Source organism: Cervus elaphus, chromosome 30 (genome assembly GCF_910594005.1).
Source record: "Cervus elaphus chromosome 30, mCerEla1.1, whole genome shotgun sequence".
Classification (NCBI taxonomy): Eukaryota; Metazoa; Chordata; class Mammalia; order Artiodactyla; family Cervidae; genus Cervus; species Cervus elaphus.
This window is the reverse complement of record NC_057844.1, coordinates 51623072-51648087: the sequence shown is the minus strand read 5'-3', so window position 1 is coordinate 51648087 and position 25016 is coordinate 51623072. Positions and strand designations below refer to the sequence as shown.

Sequence of the window (25016 nt, the reverse complement as noted above, 5' to 3'; positions counted from 1 at the left end):
AAGCTTTCAAAACTCAGGTCCAAACACTTGGGAATCACATTGTAATAAAAACTTTGAAAGAATTAGTGCACGATTTATACGTAGAGAAAATCAATGTGGAAGGAAAGAAGGAAGGGAGAGAGGGAAGGAAGGAAAGACACAAATCTAATTTAGCAGGTTCACAAAAACACCAGGGTTGCTCAAAATTCAAAGCGTTTTGAAGAAATGGGCTACTGAGAGGAGAAATGCCAGGAAGCCTTGTAAGTAATTAAAAATTTTTAACAGGAAAAAAAAAAAGTTAAGAAAAATGTGTGGGATCCAAAAACTGAACTTACTAACAAAACAGAAATAGGCTGACAGACTTCAAAAATAAATTTATGGTTACCAAAGAGAAAAGGTTGGGGGAGGGATAAAAGGAGTTTGGGATTAACGTATGCACACTATTATAAACAAAATAAAAAATCAACAGGGACCTATTGTACAGCACAGGGAACTCTACTCAATAGTCTGTAATAAGCTACGTGGGAAGAGAATCTGAAAAAGATAACTGAATCACTTTGCCGTATACCTGAAACTAACACAACACTGTAAATCAACTGCAATCCAGTATAAAATAAAACTTAATTAAAAATTGAATATGAATGAGGTGAAAAAGGGGTAAAGATAAACAGTATTGTAAACAGTATTGCTCAATAAATCTAAGCATTAAAAAAATTAAATAAATAAATCTAAGCATTGCAGTAGTGGGCTGAGGTCTCTTTGGGGGTGGGCCTCAAGTTTTATCCATTTTTTTAATACTCTTAATCCACCATAGTACCTAACATAAAGTTGGCAGTTAATAAATATTTGTTGCATAAATAAATATAGGCCCTAGAGAAGCAGGATCTAGAGAAAGCAACACAAATACAAAATAAAAGTTCATTCATTCAACAAAATTGTTCAGTGTTGATTTTATGCCAGGTGAGAAAGATTAGTAAGAAAAATACAGTCCCTGCTATCATGAAGCTTCAAATATTCTTCCTCCTTCAAATAGCCTCCAGTCTTTAAGCATCTTTGCCATCAGTTTCCCAGGGAGATATAGCTTTAATTTCATAAATTACTATTTCGTCTTGTCAGGTTTTTATATACTCAAAAATCTGAATTGCTTGAGGCCACGATTTACTTACTTCCCATTCTGTGCCAATGGAGTCAAGTTATTTTAAAGAGCATTTTTCATATTCTGTTAAAAAGAAAAAAAAAAAAAGACCAAGCTCCACAGTCCATCAAGTCCTCGATGGAATCTCCTGCTTCTAGCTCTGAAGCTCCCATCATCCCCTACTGACTGAAACAAGTTGAGAAAACCCAAGCAATACAGCGAGAGTGGATGGCAAACCACTCTAGTATTCTTGCCTGGAAAATCTCATGGACAGAGGAGCCTGGCAGGCTACAGACCAAGGGGTTACAAAAGAGTCAGACACGACTCAGCAACTAAATAACAAAACATATATACTGGGGAGCCCTAGAGAATTGTTGTTGTTGAGTTGCTAAGTCTTGTCCGAATCTTTGTGACCCCATGGACTGCAGTACAACAGGCTTCCCTGTCCTTCACTATCTCCCAGAGTGTGTTCAAACTCAAGTCCATTGAGTCTATGATGCCATCCAACCATCTCATCCTCTGTCACCCCCTTCTCCTCTGCCCTCAGTCTTTCTTAGCATCAGGATCTTTTCCAACATGTCAGCTCTTTGCAACAGGTGGCCAAAGTACTGGAGCTTCAGCTTCAGTATCAGTCTTTCTAATGAATATTCAGGGTTGATTTCCTTTAGGATTGACTGTTTTGGTCTCCTTGTTGTCCAAGGGACTCTCAAGAGTCTTCTCCAACACCACAGTTCAAAAGCATCAATTCTTTGGTGCTCAGCCTTCTTTATATTCCAGTCCTCACATCTGTATATGATTCCTGGAAAAACCATAGCTTTGACTATACAATCCTCTGTCAGCAAAGTGATATCGCTGCTTTTTAAAACACTGTTGAGGTTTGTCATAGTTTTTCTTCCAAGGATCAATCATCTTTTAGGAGGGTTCTAATCCGTTTTCAGTTTGAATGCTGATGGAGAAGGCAAGCAGAGGTAAGCATTTAACAGTTTAGTCATCCCTTCTTTAGTTTAATAACCTGCACCCTGGCAATCTTCACTCAGAGCCAACCCGGACTCAAAGCCTGGAAAGTCAGAGCTTCATGCCTGTGGCAAATTTAAGCAAGGAGACAGCAGAGTGTTGCAATGTTGTACAGATTTAGAAGAAAAGCAAATAGGAAACTGCTTCTTTAATTTTGTGAATTTGGCTAGGCAAGTACTTTTTAAAAAATTCATTAGAAATTGTTTTGAGTGCCAGCCCAATGAAGTTTTGCACAGTAGAGAAAACATTTTTAATCTTCTTAAGCCTCATCTTGACTTCCTCCCCTGCCCTCTCACCTTGCTCAGCTCAGAGAGGCTCCCCCTGCACTGACTTCCAGTATCAAATCTGGCTGCTAAGGGCCTTCCCTCATTGGGAGTACTGGCTTCATTAATTCCCAGCTGACTACACAATACTTTGCTCCCAGACCCATCCCCAAAAGTGCTGTTAGCAGTCTACAGCATCCCTCCTAAGAAATCCTACCTTTTAACACAGAGGGTATGGAAACATTTTCTTGGCTTCAAGAAATGCAAATTAGCACACATGCTATTCATCAAAAAAGCTCCTCAACCAGCTGAAGTCTTATTGTAAGTTTGATCATGGCCACCCCTCTGGAACTCCTGTCCAAGTGAATACAACATGTCGGGAGTCACACAAATAGCATCACAGCATGTAGAGATCAAACCCTGAGCTAGAAGGTTCTGCTGGCTTACAAATGAGGAAGATGACAGAGGAAGAGTGACCTTTACTAGTTAGGTCACGTGCTGTTCTAGTGTGTTCCTGGATATCAGGTTCAGTTTTGGAATAGCCAGCAAATGCATCCCAAAGGTGGGGCATGCTTCTGTAAAGTTCTTACTTTCCTGTTCCTATTTCAGTGTTCTTTTGTCTTTGGAAAGTAATCTCATAGAATTTCACTGTATTACGAACAGCTCTGCCAAGGATATATTTTTAGTTTCCTTTAGTGATTTTAGTATATATCTATATCAATTCAGTTCAGTTCAGTCGTTCAGTCATGTCTGACTCTTTGTGACCCCATGAACCACAGCACACCAGGCCTCCCTGTCCATCACCAACTGCCAGAGTCTACCCAAACCCATGTCCATTGTGTCGGTGATGCCATCCAACCATCTCATCCTCTGTCATTCCCTTCTCCTCCTGCCTTCAATCTTTCCCAGCATCAGGGTCTTTTCAAATGAGTCAGCTCTTCACATATCTATATCAAAACCATCTAATTCTTAAATAGATACACACTGTGTGTATGCGTGTGTTTAGGAAGTGATACTGTTTTCCAAAAAGAGAAAAACTGTGTAAATGCTACTGCTATGCATAACATTATGCTGATCTAAGACATACTAGTTAAAATTTACTTTGGAATATAATTCAATAATATACACACTATCACCTTCCTTACAGCCATTTAGGGTAGCAACAGCACATGTGGCCTGAAGTTGACTTCAAGCTCTGGGAAAAGGTTCATTAGTGCAATAGGGTTGTTTAGGTGGGTGATTTGTCAATATGTCTAAAGTGGTGTATATAGTAATCATTTTTATGACCACAAGCACTGGAGAGGCTATTTTAAAATTACAACTGGGGAAAGATAAAAACACAGACTCTAATCACTGTGGTTGTTGCCTGTCATTTTAGATCTATTTTTTTGTTGGTTGCCACTAGCAACAAGAAAATTAAGCTGAAGAAGTTTTAATCAAATAAATACTGCTCTTTACCTCCCTGATCATATACTATTAATATGTTGCACTGAAAAGTAGGCAAGTAAAAAATAAAAATCAATAATCTGAGATATGAATTCTTTGAATGGAACTTTAAAAAATCTTAAAAACAACAATCATCAATCATAAAGATTACATTCCTGGAGTCATAAAAAATAACCTCCACTGAGTTCATGAGCATCTTTCTCCTTGCAGTGTGTGGAACAATGAGATTTCTTCTCTCGCCCCCATAAACAAAGGCAGAGATCAAATTAAGTATCCAGTATTTGAACCAGAAATTGCTCTGAGCTCTAGCATTGCTGATTGTAATCCTGAGGGCTTTGATCATTAAAATAGAATGTGTCTTTAAAAAAGAAATAAAAAAAAGCTTAATAGCACAAAAATAATATATTCATAGCTGCAGCTACTCTTAAATGAGCATTTATTATGCCAGGCACTGTGCTAGATGTTTACATATCATAACTCACTTGATTTTCATGTGTCTGCAGACAGTCTTCTTTTTCTTTTATATATGTGGAAATAGAAACTCAAAGAAGTTGATTAATTTGCCTAAAGTCACCAGTGACCACGGAGTGACAAAGGAGAGTAGGTTAGCTTTGTGCAACTTCAAAGGCTCTGTTCTTTTCACTTGGCCATGCTGGCTCTCCAAAAACGCAGAAACTTCTTAATTATTTGCATTACAGGTATATAGTGTTGTAGGTCAAGGAGGTAAGAAAACAGAGGATTCCCCGTGTTTCAGGACTTTTCACAGCACACTGCAACGCTGGAGGTAGGAAAACTGACATTCAAGCCCATTAAGGGATAAGCTCCAGTCCTTTGGCCACCTGATGCGAAGAGCTGACTCATTGGGAAAGACCCTGATGCTGGGGAAGATTGAGGGCAGGAGGAGAAGTGGGCAACAGGATGAGCTGGTTGGATGGCATCAGTGATGAACATGAGTTTGAGCAAACTCTGGGAGATAGCGAAGGACAGGGAAGCCTGGTGTGCTGCAGTTCCTGGGGTCACAAAGAGTCAGACACGACTTAGCAACTGAACAACAACAACAACAAAGGGAAATAAGATTACAGAAATACTAGGCACACAGCTAGTATTTGAAATCAGGTTTGTCTGACTCAAGTGCACATTCTTTCTGTTCTACCTTCCCCCCCTCCTACCAAGTGGAGTCTTTATAATGTTGATATTTATGGATAGAATAAAAATCATCTTGATGAGAATTTTTTTATTGAATAGAGTTATGTTTCAGAGGATAGTATTTGATCTATGGTGTGGCCCAATCTATATACATCACAAATTGCTGTATGACAAAGTTCTATATTTTCTATATTTTCATCAAATCTCATTTAATATGTACACATATTTTTTCTTATTCCTCTTGCACAGAGAAAAAAATGAAAGAAAAGTCACAATGGAGCTAAAGAATGTTATGGTCAAACAGCATAAGAATAAAATTCTATTGCTTATGTATGATGTATCTAAAGTTTTGCTGAGTTTTGTAAATGTCACTTAAAGGGGAAAAAAAACAAAAAATTCCAACTCAAATGGAAATTAAAAGCAAAAATTTATTGATCAGATGGTCATTTTCTATAGACTAAATTGTAACTGACATTCTTACAAGTGTTCATTGCATTTGCAAATTTCAACATATTAAACTGAAGCGAGAATAGCGAGCCCTCTCTTCCAGAGACGGTTCTCCTGGAGCCCTTATGTTAAGACCAAGCCCAGCCCTTCAGGTCCTGAATAAAATCTCCATAGGTTTGTACTGTATATTGCCGCGAGCCGGCAAAGGCCATGGTGGCGAGAAATAGAGAAGAAGGTTTTAAGGGAGCTAAATAGCAGAAAGAGATAATGGAAGCATAGAAAAGCGACAGGCACAACATAAGATTATGCTAACATTTTAAAATTTCAAATGCTATTAAAATAATACCTGCCTCCCAACACTGTTTGTATTGAGGCAAAATGACAATGTCAACAGGACCCCCATGATGGATGTCTCTACACAGACCTGGGAACACTGACGGGCATTCAACCCCCCTCAGACCTGTGGGCCTCACATTTGGCATCCCCAGACCACTCAGCCTCTTTCCCTCTGGACTTTGGCTTTGTTAAATTTCTATACTGTTGGTTTTTTTATTTTTTTTTCAATTTCACTGACTTCTGCTCTTATTTCTTTCCTTCTACGTATTTTCATTTTGCTTTGCTTTTCATTTCCAACCCTCTTAAGATGGAACTTCAGAACACTGATTTTAGACCTTTCTTCTTCCCTCAAATAAGCATTCAAAAACTTAAATTTCTCAAAAAGACCTAAACAGACATTTCTTCAAAGAAGACATACAGATGGCTAACACATGAAAAGTTGCTCAACACTGCTCATTATTAGAGAAATGCAAATCAAAACTACAATGAGATACCACATCATCATACCACAGGCAGAATGGACATCATCAAAAAGTCTACAAACAATAAGTGCTGGAGAGGGTGTGGAGAAAAGGGGACATTCTTGCACTGTTGGTGGGAATGTAAATTGATACAGCCACTATGGAAGATAGTATGGAGATTCCTTAAAAAACTAGGAATAAAACCACCATATGACCCAGCAATCCCACTCCTAGGCATAAACCCAGAGGAAGCCAAACTTGAGAGAGACACATGTATCCTATTGTTCAATGCAGCACTATTTACAATAGCTAGAACATGGAAGCAACCTAGATGTCCATCAACAGATGAATGGATAAAAAGTTGTGGTACATACATACAATGGAATATTATTCAGCCATAAAGAGGAACGCATTTTGAGTCAGTTCTAAAGAGGTGGGTGAACTTAGAACCTGTTATACAGAGTGAAGTAAGTCAGAAAGAGAAAGATAAATATCGTATTCTAACACATATATATGGAATCTAGAAAAATGGTACTGAAGAGTTTATTTACAGGGCAGTAATGGAGAAACAGACATAGAGAAAAGAATTATGGACATGGGGAGAGGGGAGGAGAGGGTGAGATATATGGAGAGAGTAACATGGAAACTCCCATCACCATATGTAAAATAGACAGCCAATGGGAATTTGCTGTCTGGCTCAGGAAACTCCAACAGGGGCTCTGTATCACCTAGAGGGGTGGGATGGGGAGGGAGATGGGAGGGAGGGTCAAAAGGGAGGGGATACATGTATACCTGTGGCTGATTCATGTTCAGGTTTGACAGAAAACAGCAAAATTCTGTAAAGCCATTATCCTTCAATAAAAAAATAGATTAAAAAAAACTTACATTTCTCTAGAAGTGCTACTTTTGCTGCATTCTACACATTTTGATACGTTGCCACTTTATCATTCAGTTTTAACTATTTCCTAATTCTCTTATTACTTTTTAGATCTACAGTTTATTTAGAAGTCCAAAATTCAAAAAAAAAAAAAGAAATGTTCCTTGATATGTCATTGTTATTGATTCCTAATTTAATAGTAGTGGTTCAAAATCATATTCTATGATTTTGTGAAAATTAATAAGCATAACCTCAATTAAAATAGAGTCATGAGGCCAGAAGGGGGAGCCCTCACACCCTTTGATGACAATAAATCCCAACAGGAAGAAAGACGACTTCCTCTTCTTACCTACCAAGAACTCAGCCAATAAGAGATCGTCACAACTCACCAGTGAGAAGCCACTATACTTGAAGTCTCAGTTCCTCCAATGGACTGTTTACTTACTTTATAACTTCCTTTCCCCCTCATTAAAAGATGTCTCCTTCCCTTGCTGTTTGGCGAATTCCACAGTTGCTCACCATGATTACAGACGCTGAAATGCTTTTCTTTGCTGATCCCAAGCAAACCCATTTTTGCTGCAGAAATAACTGGCAGTCTACTTGGTTCAGGTCAATAATTTTAATTCTTTCAAATTTATGGAGGCTTGTTTTACTGCCCAGCGTAGTGTAAGGATCATGCCCATGTTTAAAGACTGTGTATTTTCCAGTTGTTTGGTGTAGCCTCCTATAAACATCAGATAGATTATGATGGTTGATAGTGTTGCTCACTTCATCTATGTCCTTACTGATTTTTTTGTCTAGTCTATCAATGAGTGAGAGAGGAATGTTTAAATCTCCAAATATGACTGTGGAATTGCTTATTTCTCCCTTTAATTCTGTTAATTTTGCTTCATGTATTTGGAAGCACAGTTATTAGCCATTGTGATATGATGAAAAATAAACACATGGTTTTCATCCCCAGTCCTGGTACAGGTACAGGGCTCCTAGAACCCCTGGAATTTCCTGTCTTTTTATATACTAATGAGATAACTCAGGGGAGGGCTCGACGTAGCTTTAGGATGTGACTGGTCACCTTTCTGCATGCTAAGTCACTTCAGTCGTGTCCAGCTCTTTGCAACCCTATGGACTGTAGCCAACCAGGCTCCTCTGTCTATGGGATTCTCCAGGCAAGAATACTGGAGTGGATATCCATGCCTGTCTCCAGGGGATCTTCCTGACCTAGGGACCGAACCCACGTCTCTTATGTTTCCTGCATTAGCAGGCAGTTTTTTACCACTAGCACCACCTGGGAAGTCCAATAACAAGTAATTTAATGAATGGTGTCTACATGATAAAACTTTCATTAAAAAAAAACCCTTAAAGACCAGGTTTGGGGAGCTCCTGGGCTGGTGGACACCCTAAGATGCCAGGAAGGTGATGTGCCCAGAATGAACATGGATGCTCTGCACCCCTTCCCCTTATACCTTGCAAGATACATGTTTTGCATTTCTTGTTCTGAGTTGTACACTTTACAATAAACAGATAATTTTTTAAGCAAAGTACTTTCCTGAATTCTGTGATTCATTTTAGGAAATTATTGTATCTGAGGCAGGGTTGAGAGAACCTCCAAACTTGTATTCTGTCTGGCAGAGGTGTAAGTCTCCTGGGGACCCCATTTCTGGTTGGTGTCTGAAGTGGGGGGCAGTCTTCTAGGATTCAGCCCTTAACTCTTGTGGTTATACCATGTCTGAATAGTTAGTATCAGAATTAAATCAATTGAATTGAATTGTAGAACCACAGCTGGTGTCAGAGAATTGGTTGGTATCAAGAAGAAGAAAAAACACACAGGTATATAAACATTTATAATCATTATGGTTTCCTGATCAATTGATTCTTTTATCATTATGAAATAATCCCATTTACCTCTAATAATACTCTTTGTCTTGAAGAATGCTTTATCTGACATTTTTATAGCATATCTTTTTATATCTTTACATTTAGAGTGTATCTCTTGTAGACAATATGTAATTTTTTAAAGTTCATTTTGATCTTCTCTGTTTCCAACATTGTCTAATAGAACTTTCTGGGATGATGGAAATGCTCTACCTCTGGACTATATAATATGGTAGCCACTATCCACATGTAGTTATTGAGCACTTGAGATATGGCTAATACAACTGAGAAATTGAATTTTTGATTGTATTTAATTTATTAATTTATAATTAAATAGCCACATATAGCAGTGTCAGCCATACTAAACAGCACAGGTTTAGTTCGTGAACATTTAAAGTAATTGCTGACATGGTTGGACATAGGTCTACATTTTGCTTCTTTTCTGTTTTATGTCCCTCTTGGATAATTTCTATTGATCTGTTTCCAAGTTGTCTGACGCTTTACTTCATCATATGAGGTTTAACTTCTCTGCACATTCCTTTCTTCTCCTCCATCATTTGGAAGCATACATTCACTGTTCAACACTCAGTTAAATGATTTTTAACTTTTTGAGGAATTTTCTGAATTCCCACAAGTCAAACCATCCCCCTCCTTTTTGCCCCTACTATATTGTACACGTTTCTCTCTCCTGGTACCTCTAATCTTCTTACTAGCTCTGTCTCTTCCTCCTAAGTTGTCCATGTCTTATTCGTCTTTGATGTGTCCTCCTAACACTGTGATCTGTTCTCCTAACAACATATTGATTCTTCTTTCTTTTACATCATTTTTTAAACCTTATGATAAGATCCACTAGAAGTAACACTATTTCCTACAATATAATTTTTATCTGCCATGGACTGGACAGATATGAATAACGTTGTTCTCAGATTCATCTGACTGAAAACGTTATGAAAGAATTGCATCTCAGAAAAACCCCTAACAGAGCACATCCTTTGTCAAGACGGGGTCTTGTTGCTATTAGACTGAATTGAAATCCACACCAATGGAAATAATTTAATCAGCTAAAGGGATTCTGGATTCTAGCAAAGAAGAGAATGTAGGATTCTGAATGTAAATTGTGAAACTGGCAGCAAAATATTTAGTATTCACTGAGGAGACAAAACCACCTGCTGATTATCGCTCCCTGTAACTGGAAGGACTCATTTCCTGGAACTTTTGGCATATTCTCTGAGCATAAAGCTGGTGCAGTAGAAAGGCCAAAGACTAAAGAGCAAAACAAAGATGTGGTTTTGAATCCCAGGTCTTCTGTTTACTAGTGCAGCCTTTGACAGGTTCTGTAATCTCTCTGAGACTGATTTATCTATAAAATATGAAAAATGATACCTGATTTTGCCATTATTATAAGCACTTAAAATTGTATATTTAAAGTCACTGGAAAATAAAGTTCACCTTGAATAAATAGAAATCTTTAATGTTATTATCTTTATAAGCTTTATCATTATTATTTTTATTTGTAGTATATATCTAACCAAGTTCATCAAAAACCATTTAACGCATATTAAGGCTAATTTGGTAGCTACTCTTGGCAATATACTTTGTATATACTTAAAAGTTTCCAAAGTTTTGTTTCATTTTAGCTGTCCTGAGGACCTAACAATTCAACCCCAAGAAGGAAATTTCAGACCAAAAGAGATGCTCCAGGATCGTACATAAACGGCAGAGAAAAGCTGTCACTTACTGAGAACCAAGTGCTAGGTTATGTGCTAAATGCTTTACTTGCACTATCACTATCTAATTTAATCCTTTAAACAATCATTTAGAGTAGGGGCTGTTGTAAAAGAAGAAAACAAAGGCTTTTAGAGATTAAACAATTTGTCCATGCTCATGTGATAAGATACAAGCTGGGTTTCAAAGGCAAGTCTTTAAAACCCTTGCTCTTTAATTACCACTCAAAACTCTTTCCCAGCGGATCCAAACCCTCTGTTTGCCAGTCCTGCTGGTGCACGTAGAGACCAGTCCAGGGTGGGCACTTTCTTTACCATTTGAGCCACCAGGAAAGCCTGTAGGGTGTGCGCTTTCTTGGTAAAGCCAATGGAAAAACCAACTTGAACCAGAAAAAGTGCTTTGACATCAGGAAACCACATCATTTTAAAGGTGCTACAAATTAATGTTTTTATTAAAGCGAGAAGGAAATGGCAACCCACTCCAGTATTCAGGCCTGGAATATCCCATGAACGGAGGAGCCTGGTGGGCTACAGTCTATGGGGTCACAAAGAGTCAGACACAACTGAATGACTTCACTTTATTTATTTAAGCAAGAAGCAACATAGCACTCATGCAACCAATATTGGAAGGCATTAGCAATCCTAACACCAGGATTAGCTTTTCTTCAAACGCTTAGGTAATGTTTTTCACTAATGCGCAAATGTTCTCCTGTCAGAGTTGTCTCTGCCCTGTTTACCAATGGGAAGAACAGAGCCCACTTATATCCGGACGCCACCCACACAACAGAGTGAATCACAGCTCAGAGCTAGTGAAGTTCTCTTCTTCATCACCAAGATTTCCCCTACTTTGTTGCTTCAGCTTAATGAATGAGAAACTTAAAGAAGAAGATGGGGATTAAAGGGACAATAGATACTAAAATGCATCCACAGAGATTATTTTTCTAAATGGATTTGGAGACAGGAAATCAATAATCTAACTTGAGGACTGGAAAACTGAATTGAAACATTCTCTTCCTCTAATAGTGTCTAAAATTAAAGAAAGATTCTGTAGTCCTTATTAAAAGCAAACACAAAGTAAATGTTGGTATTAATTCCTTAATATTTGAAATGTGTATATGTCTAAGTGAGATGAAATGGAGTTTTAAGATTTCAGCTTTAACAAATTCCTCTTGAAGAATTATCATTATGATGGTTACATGCAATTAATTGGAGCTGTTTAGACAGCCACTAATTCCAACTGAATTTCTATTTTTTTTTTTTTTTACTGTGACTTAGGTTGCCCCTAAATTCTTACCTCGCACAGAAAAGCTGTGTATGTGTCTGGAAGAAAAAAAAGGGACTTCAAGTCTTTTAGACTGTGGCTTTGGCTAATTTTTTAAGCGCATTTTTCTTTTTTCTAGAGGCTCTTCTAACACAAAATAAGAATGCACAAGAAAATAAGAAAATTCACTGAATGTTTCATTACTAAAATATCCAGGCTCAGAGTTCAGTGTTTTTGGTTTTCAAAATCTCAAAAGGGCCTATTATTTATAGATTACAGTATTAGAAGGGAAGGAACTAATCTACCTAATGCATTTTCCTTGAAAAATAAAGAATGACATGGATGTTTAATAAGGTATAAATCATTAGAATGTAATCATTTTATATCTTTTCAAACTAGGCAGACTGGTACTTTCTTGACTGAGAAATACAAAAGGACACTTGCCCTACCCTCCCCCAAAAATCAAGGAGAAAATGAAATAAACTAGACCATCCCATACAGTTATATATTTTGTGCACTGCTTAAATGCATATGATCAAGGTGGGTGCAAATGAGTTTGGAAATCTAAGCTTTATTTCCCTAGATGGACCCCATAGCTCTCCAGAGGAGGCTGTCTTCTGGGGTGGGGAGAGGGTGAACAGAAAGTAAGTCAGAAAGAACACATCTATCAAGTGGATGCCTTTTCCTAATTTATCCAACCAGAGGGATAACTCTTCTAATTTGTAAAAGGCCCTGTAGAGGTTGGTTGTGGCCTGGTGACCACATGACATATATTCTTTGTTTAATTCTTTGATAACATATTCTTCATGATTTGTATATTCTTTAAATCCAAATTGCTTGTACTCAATTTTCTATATGGTTCATTCATTCGACAAGTATGTTTTGAGTTCCTTGGCTGCCCCAGACAGTGACATACCCAAGAACAAACCATACCACCTGACCACAAAGAGCTTTTAGTCTAGGTATTAATATGATTAATATTTATTATTAGTGTTTATGATTAATTAATATGATTTATTTTTATTTCATTAATATTAATATAAGTGATATTTTATTAACATTATTAAAATAATATTTTAAATATTAATATTTACATTAATATTAATATGATCAATATTTTAATCTAGGTACTAAAATAGGTACCCAAAGATTACAATGCACAGTTACTTTTAGGCTTTCGTGGGATCATGTTCCTAAAATTACCATGATTGTCAAAACGGGAGCTGGCAAAATTAACATCTGGTAGAAAATAGGAGATATGGAAGGATCTCATTTCCACAGCAAACCAGATTCCCCATGATAAAAGCCTTGCTTCAACAGCAAACATTTCCCTTGACTAATTTCATCCAATTATTCAGAAAACATTGCTGCACCCTTGTGATCTGGGAAATTATAGAATTTTCTACCAGTTCCACAATTTGTGATCTCTCTAGATCTAATACAAACTCTACCCTTTATTAGTATATAAACTGGGCAGATTCTGTGCCTCAGTTTCTCACTTGTTAAATATGGATTAGAATAATACATTTACTTTATACAACTCTTAAGAAGACTAAATGAGATAAATTATATAAAGTGACAGGTACATAATACACAGTCTATATTTTATGTATTTATTTTAAATGTTGCTGGCAAGTTTTAATTTAATGGTGTTTTTGTTTTGATTTGGGGGCATTTTTTATATTTTCCTTTGGTTTTATATTTTCTCATTTCCACAATTTTCTATAAGAATTTTATTTTCTTCATGAGCATTTCCCAAGTATCTTGTAGTTGAGGACTGATGTTTTGAATTGGAAGAGCAGAGAATAACAGTAAAAATATTTGTTCTGAAGCCATACAGTCCTGAGTTCAAACTTGCCTCTGATGCTCCTCAATTCAAAAACATCTGACCTCAGGATCGTCTCAGAACTGCTGTGTGTATATAAGGTCATTTTTCTTTTTCTCTCCCTGAAAAGCTATTGTTAAGCCAATAGTGTTCTGGCTTTTATTTTGAAGCTTTGATGTTTGGGGCTTTCTTGGCCTTGCTTTGTCTTACAGTTTATAGCATGTTAACATTATGGCAAAAAACGAAGAGGAACTAGAGAGCCTCTTGATGTGAAAAGGGAGAGTGAAAAAACTGGCTTAAAATTCAACATTAAAAAAACAAAGATCATGCCATCCGGTCCCATCGCTTCATGGTAAATGGATGGGGAAACAATGGAAACAGTGACAGACTTTCTTTTCTTGGGCTCCAAAATCACTGCAGATGGTGACTTCAGCCATGAAACTAAAACACACTTGCTCCTTGGAAGAAAAGCTATGACAAACCTAGAAAGCATATTAAAAAGCAAAGACATTACTTTGCTGACAAAGGTCCGTCTAGTCAAAGCTATGGCTTTTCCAGTAGTCATGTATGGATGTGAGAGTTGGACCATAAAGAAAGCTGAGCACTGAAGAATTGATACTTTTGAACTGTGGTGTTGGAAAAGACTCTTGAGAGTCCCTTGGACTGCAAGGAGATCCAACCAGTCAATCCTAAAGGAAATCAGTCCTGAATATTCATTGGAAGGACTGATGCTGAAGCTGAAGCTCCAATACTTTGGCCACCTCATGTGAAGAACTGACTCATTGGAAAAGACCCTGATGCTGGGAAAGATTGAAGGCAGGAGGAGAAGATGACAGAGGGTGAGATGGTTGGATGGCATCACCGACTCAATGGATATGAGTTTGAGCAAGCTCCAGGCGTTGGTGATGGACAGGGAGGCCTGGCGTGCTGTAGTCCACGGGGTTGCAAAGAGTCGGACATGGCTGAGCAACTGAATTGAACTAAACTGAATTTGTTTAATGGTAAGCAGTTTATTTGAACTTCTGAAGTCACCGCTTCTCCATCTGTATGCCTCTTTTATTCATAAACCTGTTTCTTAAAGTGAATGTGAGGAGTAAACGAAATAATGCATATAGGGTGCCTGGCATAGTGCCTGGCATGTACTGAATGATTTATACATGTTAGCCATTAATAATTAGTATCCACCTTTTGCATTGAGAGGATGAAATATACATAGATTCTCTTTCTCTAGAGTAAACAATAAAGTTGCTCCCAGAAGGATCTATCGGAAGAGTCATTGTCACTGACATTTTATCAAGGGAAACACCCTAGAAGGTTAGAGATCTCAAATTTTGCCATTTATGTGGGGGTTGCTGTACTGCTGTGGCTATTTTGATAGGGTGAGTAGAGTCTAGAGAAATTCACAGGTTAGCCCCCTGGAGATCACCTGTGGGAATAATCTGGGGGGAAGCGACCTCTAGCCAGAGACCTGAAAGATGAGCAGGTGTTAGGCAGGTAAGCACAAGGGACAGAGATCTGCAGCTACAGGGTGTACCAAGTCCTGAAAAAGAGGGTGTATTTGAGACTAATCAAGGCTATTAATAAAGCTTTACTGTATTTACAAAATACACTGCATATTCTGACCATAAGTAATGAATGCACTTTTTTCAGGACTGGGAGATCATTCCTAAATCATAAACCCTTTCCATTCTGAGACAAAGAAAGCAAAGTTTAGAGATGAACGATAGAAAGCTGAGGAGACAGAAGGTAGGTAACATGATGGGTGTTTGTTGTGTATCAGACAAATGACATTATGCATATATAATAGATGAGGAGACTGGGACACAAAGTCGTTAAATAAGTCACTCGAGGAGGTGGCTCAGTCACTCAGTGAGTGTCCAACTCTTTGTAAAGTGAAGTGAAGTGAAAGTTGCTCAGCTGTGGCCAATTCTCTGCGACCCCATGGACTATAGAGTCAATGGAATTCTCCAGGCCAGAAACCTGGAGTTGGTAGCCTTTCCCTTCTCTAGAGCATCTTTACAGCCCAGGGATCGAACCCAGGTCTCCCACATTGCAGGCGGATTCTTTACCAGATGAGCCACAAGGGAAGCACAACTCTTTGTGACACTTTGGATTGTAGCCTGCCAGGCACCTCTGTCCATGATTATCTTGGCAAGAATACTGGAGTGGGCTTCCATATCCTCCACCAAAGGACTTTGCCAACCCAGGGATGGAACCCAAGTCTCCTGAGTTTTCTGCATTGCTGGCGGATTCTTTACCTGCAGAGCCATCATCAGGGAAGCCCAAGTCACCTGAAGCCATAGCTTTAACAAGAACCGAGCTGGAATTCAAATCCAGATCTACGTCCTCCAGATTATAGGATCATTTTCACTATACTCCCTAGAACTTGTGTGAGTTCATCCACATGTAAATTTACCTCCATAATTGCATTGTAATTGCACTGTAATTGTTTATTTGTGTTTATTTCTACACTAGTCTGTAAGCTCCTTGGGAGTCTTTTTGTGTTTGTAAACACATTTCCTGGAAAACAGATGAATCCAACAACCGAATGACTAGGTGGATGGATGGATGGATGGATGGACAGATAAAGGAGTATTTGACAGATAACTTGACTTGCATGGATTTTTCCAAAGGTCTATCCAATCACCTTTCAAGCAAATTGTAATACTCTCAAACATATTTTTGAATCTAATTAATCATATACATTTTTAAGTCAGTAAGAAATCTACCATAATTTTAAATTTAACAAATATAAAGTGAAAGTGTTAGTCACTCAGTCATGTCCGATTCTTTGCGACCCATGGACTGTACCCCACCAGGCTCCTCTGTCCATGGAATTTTCCAGGCAAGAATACTGGAGTGCCACACCCTTCACCAGGGGATCTTCCTGACCCAGGGGTTGAACTCAGGTCTCCTGAATTGCAGGCAGATTCTTTAATATTTGAGCTACCTGGGAATAAAGTACTCAATAAAGTAGTAAATGGCAAATTCATGAATAGAAGCCCTACTCAGTGAGTTCCTTGCAGACAAAATTCATTGTGAATTTATCCTTTTGTCCCTAATACCTGGCATATTTGGCAAACATATACTAAAAGTCTAATCGGTCAACAGTTCTGATAGGAGTCATGCATGCCCGGCCTTTTAAGTAATAAAAACAGCCCAGTTCTTAAAATAACATTTTCTGGTGGACAAATACTTCTAGCTTATCCTTAAAGGAAGAGGAATGGTAACATTTCACCACACAAAATATCTACATTTACTATCTTCATAATGAGATTCCAATGATGCCATCAGATGTCAAATAAAATGCTGATTATGGGCAGGAATGACATGAACATATCTAACACTGGTACATATATGAGCACAAACTAGTCAGAACAGATATCATGACCCTGCCAAAGGATGCCTCAATAGGTAAGAATATACCAGTATTAACTACCAGTCAAATGCATTGTTAGGGCGTAAGTAACAACGATGCTCATAGGTCCTCGGAGATGAAAAGCAGAGATGTGGTTGATGGGGAACAGAAAGAGATCAATAAGAGGACAGAGGACCACAGAACTAGGCTATGATGTGAGGACTTGTTTTGAGGAACAGGATTAAACACAGTTTGCTAACCACATAATTCATATCAGCCTTGAAGCAAGGCACACATGTTATTTAAAAAGCTGAGCACATATCAGATGCTTGCATATTTGGTGCTGGGTAACCTAAGTATTGACCTAGAGATGCTGACAAAGGATGGGATTGGTCCAATGGTCTCTGGGGTTAAATAGAACCTGTGTAGGTGGACATTACTTGGTTCAGTTGTGGGGAAAGGAGAAAACCACTCAAAGTTCAAAAAGATTATCATATGTGTTTGTAGGAACAGCATCCTTTCTTTCTTCCCCCTTTTGTTTCTTTTCTGTTTGAATTAGATAGCATCAGTTCCTATTGCTTGCAATGAAAGAAAAACTGCTACATAGAATACTTTGCTTATTCTTGATACAATATCCCTAGTAATTCTAAGTTCATTAGCTCTTTGAAGAACCAACTGCTTACTCATTAGGTATTGCCACAGATGTTCAAGTAATTTGGAGTTTAGCTCTAAAATATTTTCATGAAAAATACTGGACAAGAACTACTTGAGTAAGATTTAGCCATAGAAGTAACAGAATTTTCTCTTATGATTTTATACCAAGGAAGGCATTATTGGTTATTGACCACTGCCAAGATCCAACACCCTCTCTCCATAGCCCTATCACTTGGTTTATGCTGCTTTTTCTCCCAGAAATGCCCTTCCCACCATCTTCACCTGTAGAAAACATATTTATCCTCAAATAACTGGTGTAAATATGAGCTCTGTAAAGCCTAAACAGCAACAACAATCTGCAAAGCCTTGCCTGTTTCCCAAGATAGAACTAATTGCTCCACATCTGTGATTCCTGACAATGTCACCTCTGTTGGAGCAATGCCTTCATGTGCCTTGAACTGCAGATAACTGGACTCCTCAAAGAATTCATCTTAGCTTACCCAGGACTACAACAAATGTTACAAGTTACATTTATGACTTAGTGGTATAAAGATAAATATATAATATTGTACGTGTGTGTGCTCAGTAACTGAATCATGTCCTACTCTTTGCGACCCCCATGGATTGTAGCCCACCAGGCTTCTCTGTTCCTGAGATTTCCCAGCCAAGAATACTAAAGTGGGTTGCCATGTCCTCTTCCAGGGGATCTTCCTGACCCAGGGACGGTACCCACGTTTCTTGAGTCTCCTGCATTGACAGGCGGATTCTTTAATACTGCGCCACCTGGGAAGCCCCATAATATTGTATACTACATTTTCTTTGACCTAAAGTTCATGTCTTTCTTCCAATTTCAAGAGAGTGAAACATTTTCATTGACCTCTAAGAGTAGAGTGGATCCTTGGCACTGTACCTACTCACGTAATGAATAAACTGCCCCTGTGTGTCTATGCTTTCATTTAAACATTTTTCTCACTTATATAATCCACAGCCTAAAGGGGCTTCTCTTAAGAATAGGTTTGGTTTCAGAATAGAACCAACTTGGGAATAGACCCAAACTTGAGATAAGGGTAAAATGATTCAGCCTCAAGGAGGTTCTCTTAAAGGAGTCTTATATATTTTTTGTATTTGAAAGATTCAAGTACACAATAATTCTTTTGAGATTTTCAAACACATGGACAGTTGGCTAATTAAAAGTTTTCTCCAAAGGGGGAAAAAAATTAAGATAGAACTACAGGCATTAGCAGTCATTTGTTTTGTTTGGGGACATACCAATTTAGAGCAATATTTGAATTAATCTGAAATAAAATAATTAGCCTTTGCAATATGCTTTATGACTTACAAGGCAATCTCACAATTTAATTGGCACACCGATCTTGAAAGTTTGTATCTTTCATTTTTCATTTGATAGGCAGGACAACAAGCCTCAGACGGATTAAGTGACTTACCCAAGGTCACACAGCTGGTAGCACAGAGTCTGGGACTCATGCCCAGGTTTTCTAATTCCAGAATCTCATATTCTTTCCACTGCATCATGCTGCCTATAGAAAAAAAGCATCTGTGTGAAAACAAGCTTAAAAATATGGATCTCACACTTCTAAGTAGATTGATGTTCCTTTAGAAAGCCTAATGTCATTTCTGGAGATGTAATTAGATGTAATTGTGTTGTGAGTTTGGTTCTAAAATATTTTAACAAGAAGTTGCTTGATAAAATTTATTTTAGATGAAAGTAAAAATTAACTGAACAATATTTTGAACTTGTGTGAAGCCTTATGGACAAAGAACTTTGGTCAAAATTATGATTAAATATGTCAGAAATGTATAGATAGATTTATATTTTTTATTTCAAATGCCATGTCTTTGTCCTTTAGGTTGTTAGATTTCATTTTGCCTCCTTTCTCTTCACAGTCATTTAAGCCTCCCCTTGTAAATAGACTCCTTTCATATCCTCTTTTGGTAAACAACCTAAAACAGACTTGACTGTGAGAGTTATCTGTTATCAACTCCTTTGCCCCTGAAATGGTAATTTCCTCACAAAGGAAACAAATGAAGGAAGGAAATGGCATTGAACAAGTCTGATCTTGAAAAAGGCAAAACTGCAAAGCATGAAGACTAACCTTATCTAGAAAAAAACAGGGGGAGCTGTTAAAATTAGTCAGCAATGCATTCTTCACAAGAAAACTGGGCAAAACAAAGAACGAGATTTCAGAAGGACATGTCGACCCAATGCCATACAATACACAAATTGCCTCTTTCAAGTATAAATCCAGTGGTTTCACAGTTCTAGGAAGTAGTTTGGCTGAAAAGAAATTATATTAAGCCAAGTTTGCAAGGTCAAGCAGTGAATAATTGAATGATTGAATGTGAACATATCATTTTGATTACCCAGAGAAGAAGGGTCAGGAAATAGTGATTAAGATTTTTCTGGAATGCATTTCTAAAGTTTAAAAATATGTGCGTGCCAGTTTACTCAGAAATAAAAACCAAATTAATTTCACAAATGTCTTGATTTTATATGTCTTACTGTGTGCTATTCTCTTCATTTATGATATAAATACAATTAATTACACTGTAAACTTTCAAAATACACAAACTAAGTTCATCTTACACTGTACACTCATCAACTTTTTGGTCGCTGGGTCACAAAACCGAAGGTATACTTCAGATACAGCCTCACGAAGCTAGTGCTACACTGATTGCTTTTTCTACAGCAGACGTCCTAACCAGAGAGTCAGCAACTCACCCATAATGCTTCATTCCAACCCAGCTCAACATAGCAATGCAGTCCTTGAAGCGATCTTTTGCACAGTGTGCATTCCTTGTACCCAGGCAATTACTGCCATAGTTGCCAATATCATTTGGAAATCAAAGAATATTTGTCCCCCCCTATATTGTACTGATCGGTACATGGAATGGTCCCCCAAATTTGACCAAACATTATTGGAACTAAGAGGAAATAGTCAATATAGATGGAATACTTCACAGGGCAGGTGGGTTTGGGGGAATACTTTCATGAACAATTTTATGGAAGGTCTGCTATGGGTCAGGCGTGTGTCCAACACTAGTGATAGAGGATGAAAAAGACATAACCCCTAATCTTAAAGAGCTCAAAGGGACTATCTTTATCTTATCTCTAAAATATAGCACAGTGATTGGCACATCCTAGGCGCTTAATAAATCTTGGGTAAATCCCTGGAAGGCCTGCTTAGTATTGCAAAAAACCTGCTACAAACCCAGATAAATACACACACAAGTTCCATGCCAGGTCAGAGGGAATAAGAGAAGGAATCATGCATGGAATGAAAGGTATAATAATAGATGCAGCTGTTATTAGACAATATGGAATAGAAATGTGATGTGAAAGAAAATCATTAATCATGAAGTGAAAGACATAAGTAAATTGTATCAGAGAGGAAAAGGGAAGCTAATGACACTAGAAAATCAAAATATGTACAATAAAAATTTATAGTAGAAAACCAAAATTTACTTTGAAACCAAAAAGAACTTCAATGATAAATATACAATTTTGTGTCACTTAAAGTATGAATTTAAAAACAAACTTTGGACTTTAATCATTAACAAAATCACTGTTTTAAAGCTTCCATTTTTTTTCAACCATTTGATCTCCAATGTTAAACAATAGTAGATTGTCAACCATTATTTTCCCATAGTATTCCTTATGTTTTAATATCTGTTTTGAAATGTAGGGAAAGAATGTTGTACTATAGACACAGTAATGGAAATTGTCAAAGATAAAATTAGTAAAGAGCCACTTTAGGAAAAACTAGCACTCACATAATTTACTATTATCCCACAAAATTGATTTTTTTTCAACTTTCCTTTTAATAAAATTATACAAAGCAATAACTGGTAATGATTTCCGTAAGTCTAGTGAAGATAATTTTTTCATCATCACAATAAAGTTTTCATCCATATAAATTAATGGGACTGGAATCAGAAATTTAAGGAATTAATCAACCTGATTTGTTGAAAGTTGCCAAAGTTCAGGGAGCAACTGGCAAATCAGACAAAGCTAAGAGGGAAAGAATTTGATATTTCAGATTTCAGTGCCATTTTGGCTATAGAAGTTTTTTGAACTGGAAAACATGATAAATCTTGAAAGAACAACTTTTACCTAAGCTTTATGATGACAGGCATTGTTGACAAGTAAATGAATACATGATTCTCACAAAGATTTCTTCATTCTTATTGCTAAAATGCAGTGAACTCTCAGAGTTATCTGCTGCTAAGATAGCTCTTAGTCTGTTAGTCCATGTTACTACTAACAGAGACTTTTCTATTCTCAAAGACCAACCATGTTCAAAATCTTTTCAAAGAATACCTGACTTCCCAAAAGATATATTTATGCTTTCTTCATGCAGTAAAATAACAGAGGCATGACATAACATTTTCCCAAAGACCTGCACGATACTAAATACATTTATTTTACTTTAAATTTTTTCACTAACCAAAAAATTCTGACTTACAAAAGACAAATTTGACCCACTCAGTGATATTCTTTAGTGATAAATGTTGAGATTTTATTTACTGTAATTTGGTCTTCCAACTGCTTAGCTACGTAGATGATAGGTGAAATTTATACTGACTCAAGCATTTCACAGAAAAACCTATAAAGTTCTCAGATTATTGGAATAAAATATAGATCTGCTTTAAATCTATACCTACTCTATTCTTGTAAAAGCTAGTGACAAAATACATATGTAAATAGTGTGGGGTTCCCTGGTGGCTCAGTTGGTAAAGGATCTGCTGCAATGCGGGAGATCTGGGTTTGATCCCTAGGTTGGGAAGATCCCCTGGAGGATGTATGGCAACCCACTCCAGTATTCTTGCTTGGAGAATCGCCATAGACAGAAGAGCCTGTGGGCTACAGTCCATAGGGTCACAGAGAATTGGGCACAACTGGAATATGACTAAGCATATTCCAATAGTGTGATATTGCAGCCAAACTGTTAAGAAAATCTGGCCAAGTTTGATTCTACTCAAGAACAAATTTTCATTTTCAAAAGATACAATAGTAACCATCAAAATTATTAAAATGTTCTATACATATAGACCCTTTATAGCGAGTGGACTCCAGTGTACCTCAGGCCTTAATTAAGTTTTCATTTCAGTTCAGTTCAGTCACTCAGTCGTGTCCGACTCTCTGTGACCCTATGAACCGTAGCACGCCAGGCCTCCCTGTCCATCACCAACTCCCGGAGTCCACCCAAACGCATGTCCATCGAGTCGGTGATGCCATCCAGCCATCTCATCCTCTGTGGTCCCCTTCTCCTCCTGCCCTCAATCTTTCTCAGCATCCGGGTCTTTTCCAATGAGTCAGTTCTTCGCATCAGGTGGCCAAAGTATTGGAGCCTCAGCTTCAGCATCAGTCCTTCCAATGAACAACCAGGACTGCTCTCTTTTAGGATGGACTGGTTGGATCTCCTTGCAGTCCAAGGGACTCTCAAGAGTCTTCTTTAACACCACAGCTCAAAAGCATCAATTCTTTGGTGCTCAGCTTTCTTTATTGTCCAACTCTCACATCCATACATGACCACTGGAAAAACCATAGCCTTGACTAGACAGACCTTTGTTGGCAAAGTAATGTCTCTGCTTTCTGTCTAGGCTGGTCATAACTTTCCTTCTAAGGGGTAAGTGTCTTTTAATTTCATGGCGGCAATCACCATCTGCAGTGATTTTGGAGCCCAGAAAAATAAAGTCAGCCACTGTTTCCACTGTTTCCCCATCTATTTGCCATGAAGTGATGGGACCGGATGCCATGATCTTAGTTTTCTGAATGTTGAGCTTTAAGTCAACTTTGTGTCTCTCCTCTTTCACTTTCATCAAGAGGCTCTTTAGTTCTTCACTTTCTGCCATAAGGGTGGTGTCATCTGCATATCTGAGGTTATTGATATTTCTCCCGGCAATCTTGATTCCAGCTTGTGCTCCATCCAGCCCAGCATTTCTCATGATGTACTCTGCAAATAAGTTAAATAAGCAGGGTGACAATATATAGCCTTGAGGTACTCCTTTTCCTATTTGGAACCAGTCTGTTGTTCCATGTCCAGTTCTAACTGTTGCTTCCTGACCTGCATACAGGTTTCTCAAGAGGCAGGTCAGGTGGTCTGGTATCCACTTTAACACAATTCTCTTAGTTACTAATAGAATAACTGTGGAAAAATATTAACAGAGATAGAGAAGATTTCAATAACATCATTCATAAATTTGGGGCTTCCCTGGTGGCGCAGACAGTAAAGAATCTGTCTGCAATGCAGGAGACTTGGGAGACCCAGGTTCAAGCCTTGGAGAAGGGAATGGCTACCCACTCCAATATTCTTGCCTGGAGAATTCCATGGACAGACGAACCTGGTGAGCTACATACAGTTTACGGGGTCACAAAGAGTCAGACATGACTGAGCAACTAACACTTATATACACTGATGATTAATAAATTTGACATAATAGACATATTTAAAGCATTGTATTCAACAAATAAGAATATACTTGCTTTCAAAGTGCATATGGAACATGCAAAATTGAAGCTAGGCTGGGCCATGTAGTCAGCAATTGCTCTCTGACTACAGTGGAATTAAGCAAGAACTCAGTAAGAAAAAAAGAAGTTTTAAACCCTAGTCTATTTATTGTCTCCAAAACATCTAAATAACTAATGAGTCAAAGAGAAAATCACAATAAATATCAGACAATTTTTAAACTAAGTGATAATTAAAATGTATCAGAAATATGTGATGTGAGCTAAAGTAATTCTTAAGAGGAAATTTTATAGCCTTAAATACATATTTAGATTAAAAAAAGACTAAAGTCAATGATGTATATACCAATGTAAAGAATTTAGAAAAATGGCAAAAATTAAACAAATAAAAAGGAAAAAATATTTTAAATAAAAACAGAGGCTAATAAAATTTTTAAAAAAGTCAAACAGTTCTGTGAAAAAAATAAAACGTGTGAATCTCTCACACAGCCAATTAAGACATGAGAAAAAAATCACAAATAAACGCTACAGGAAGGAAAATGGGGACATCAGTACAAATGCTGGAGTCATTAATAAAATAAATAATAAGGAGATATTACTAACAACCTTTTGTCAATGAATTTGAAAACGTAGATGAAGTGCTCAAATCCTAGAAAAACACCATATGCCAAAACTGATTTAAGAATAAATACAATGAATCGTCTTATATGCATGAAAGAAATTCAATCCAA

General features: G+C 37.5%; 1 long non-coding RNA gene across 1 annotated transcript in view; it reads right to left on the bottom strand.

Moving 5' to 3' along the window:
• The window catches only part of LOC122687035, a 173578-nt gene that overhangs the window by 33080 nt on the left and 115482 nt on the right, over positions 1–25016 (bottom strand). The window contains exon 2 of the long non-coding RNA XR_006338997.1: positions 19244–19336. This is a non-coding gene — a long non-coding RNA (uncharacterized LOC122687035). The remainder of the gene's footprint in view (positions 1–19243; positions 19337–25016) is intronic.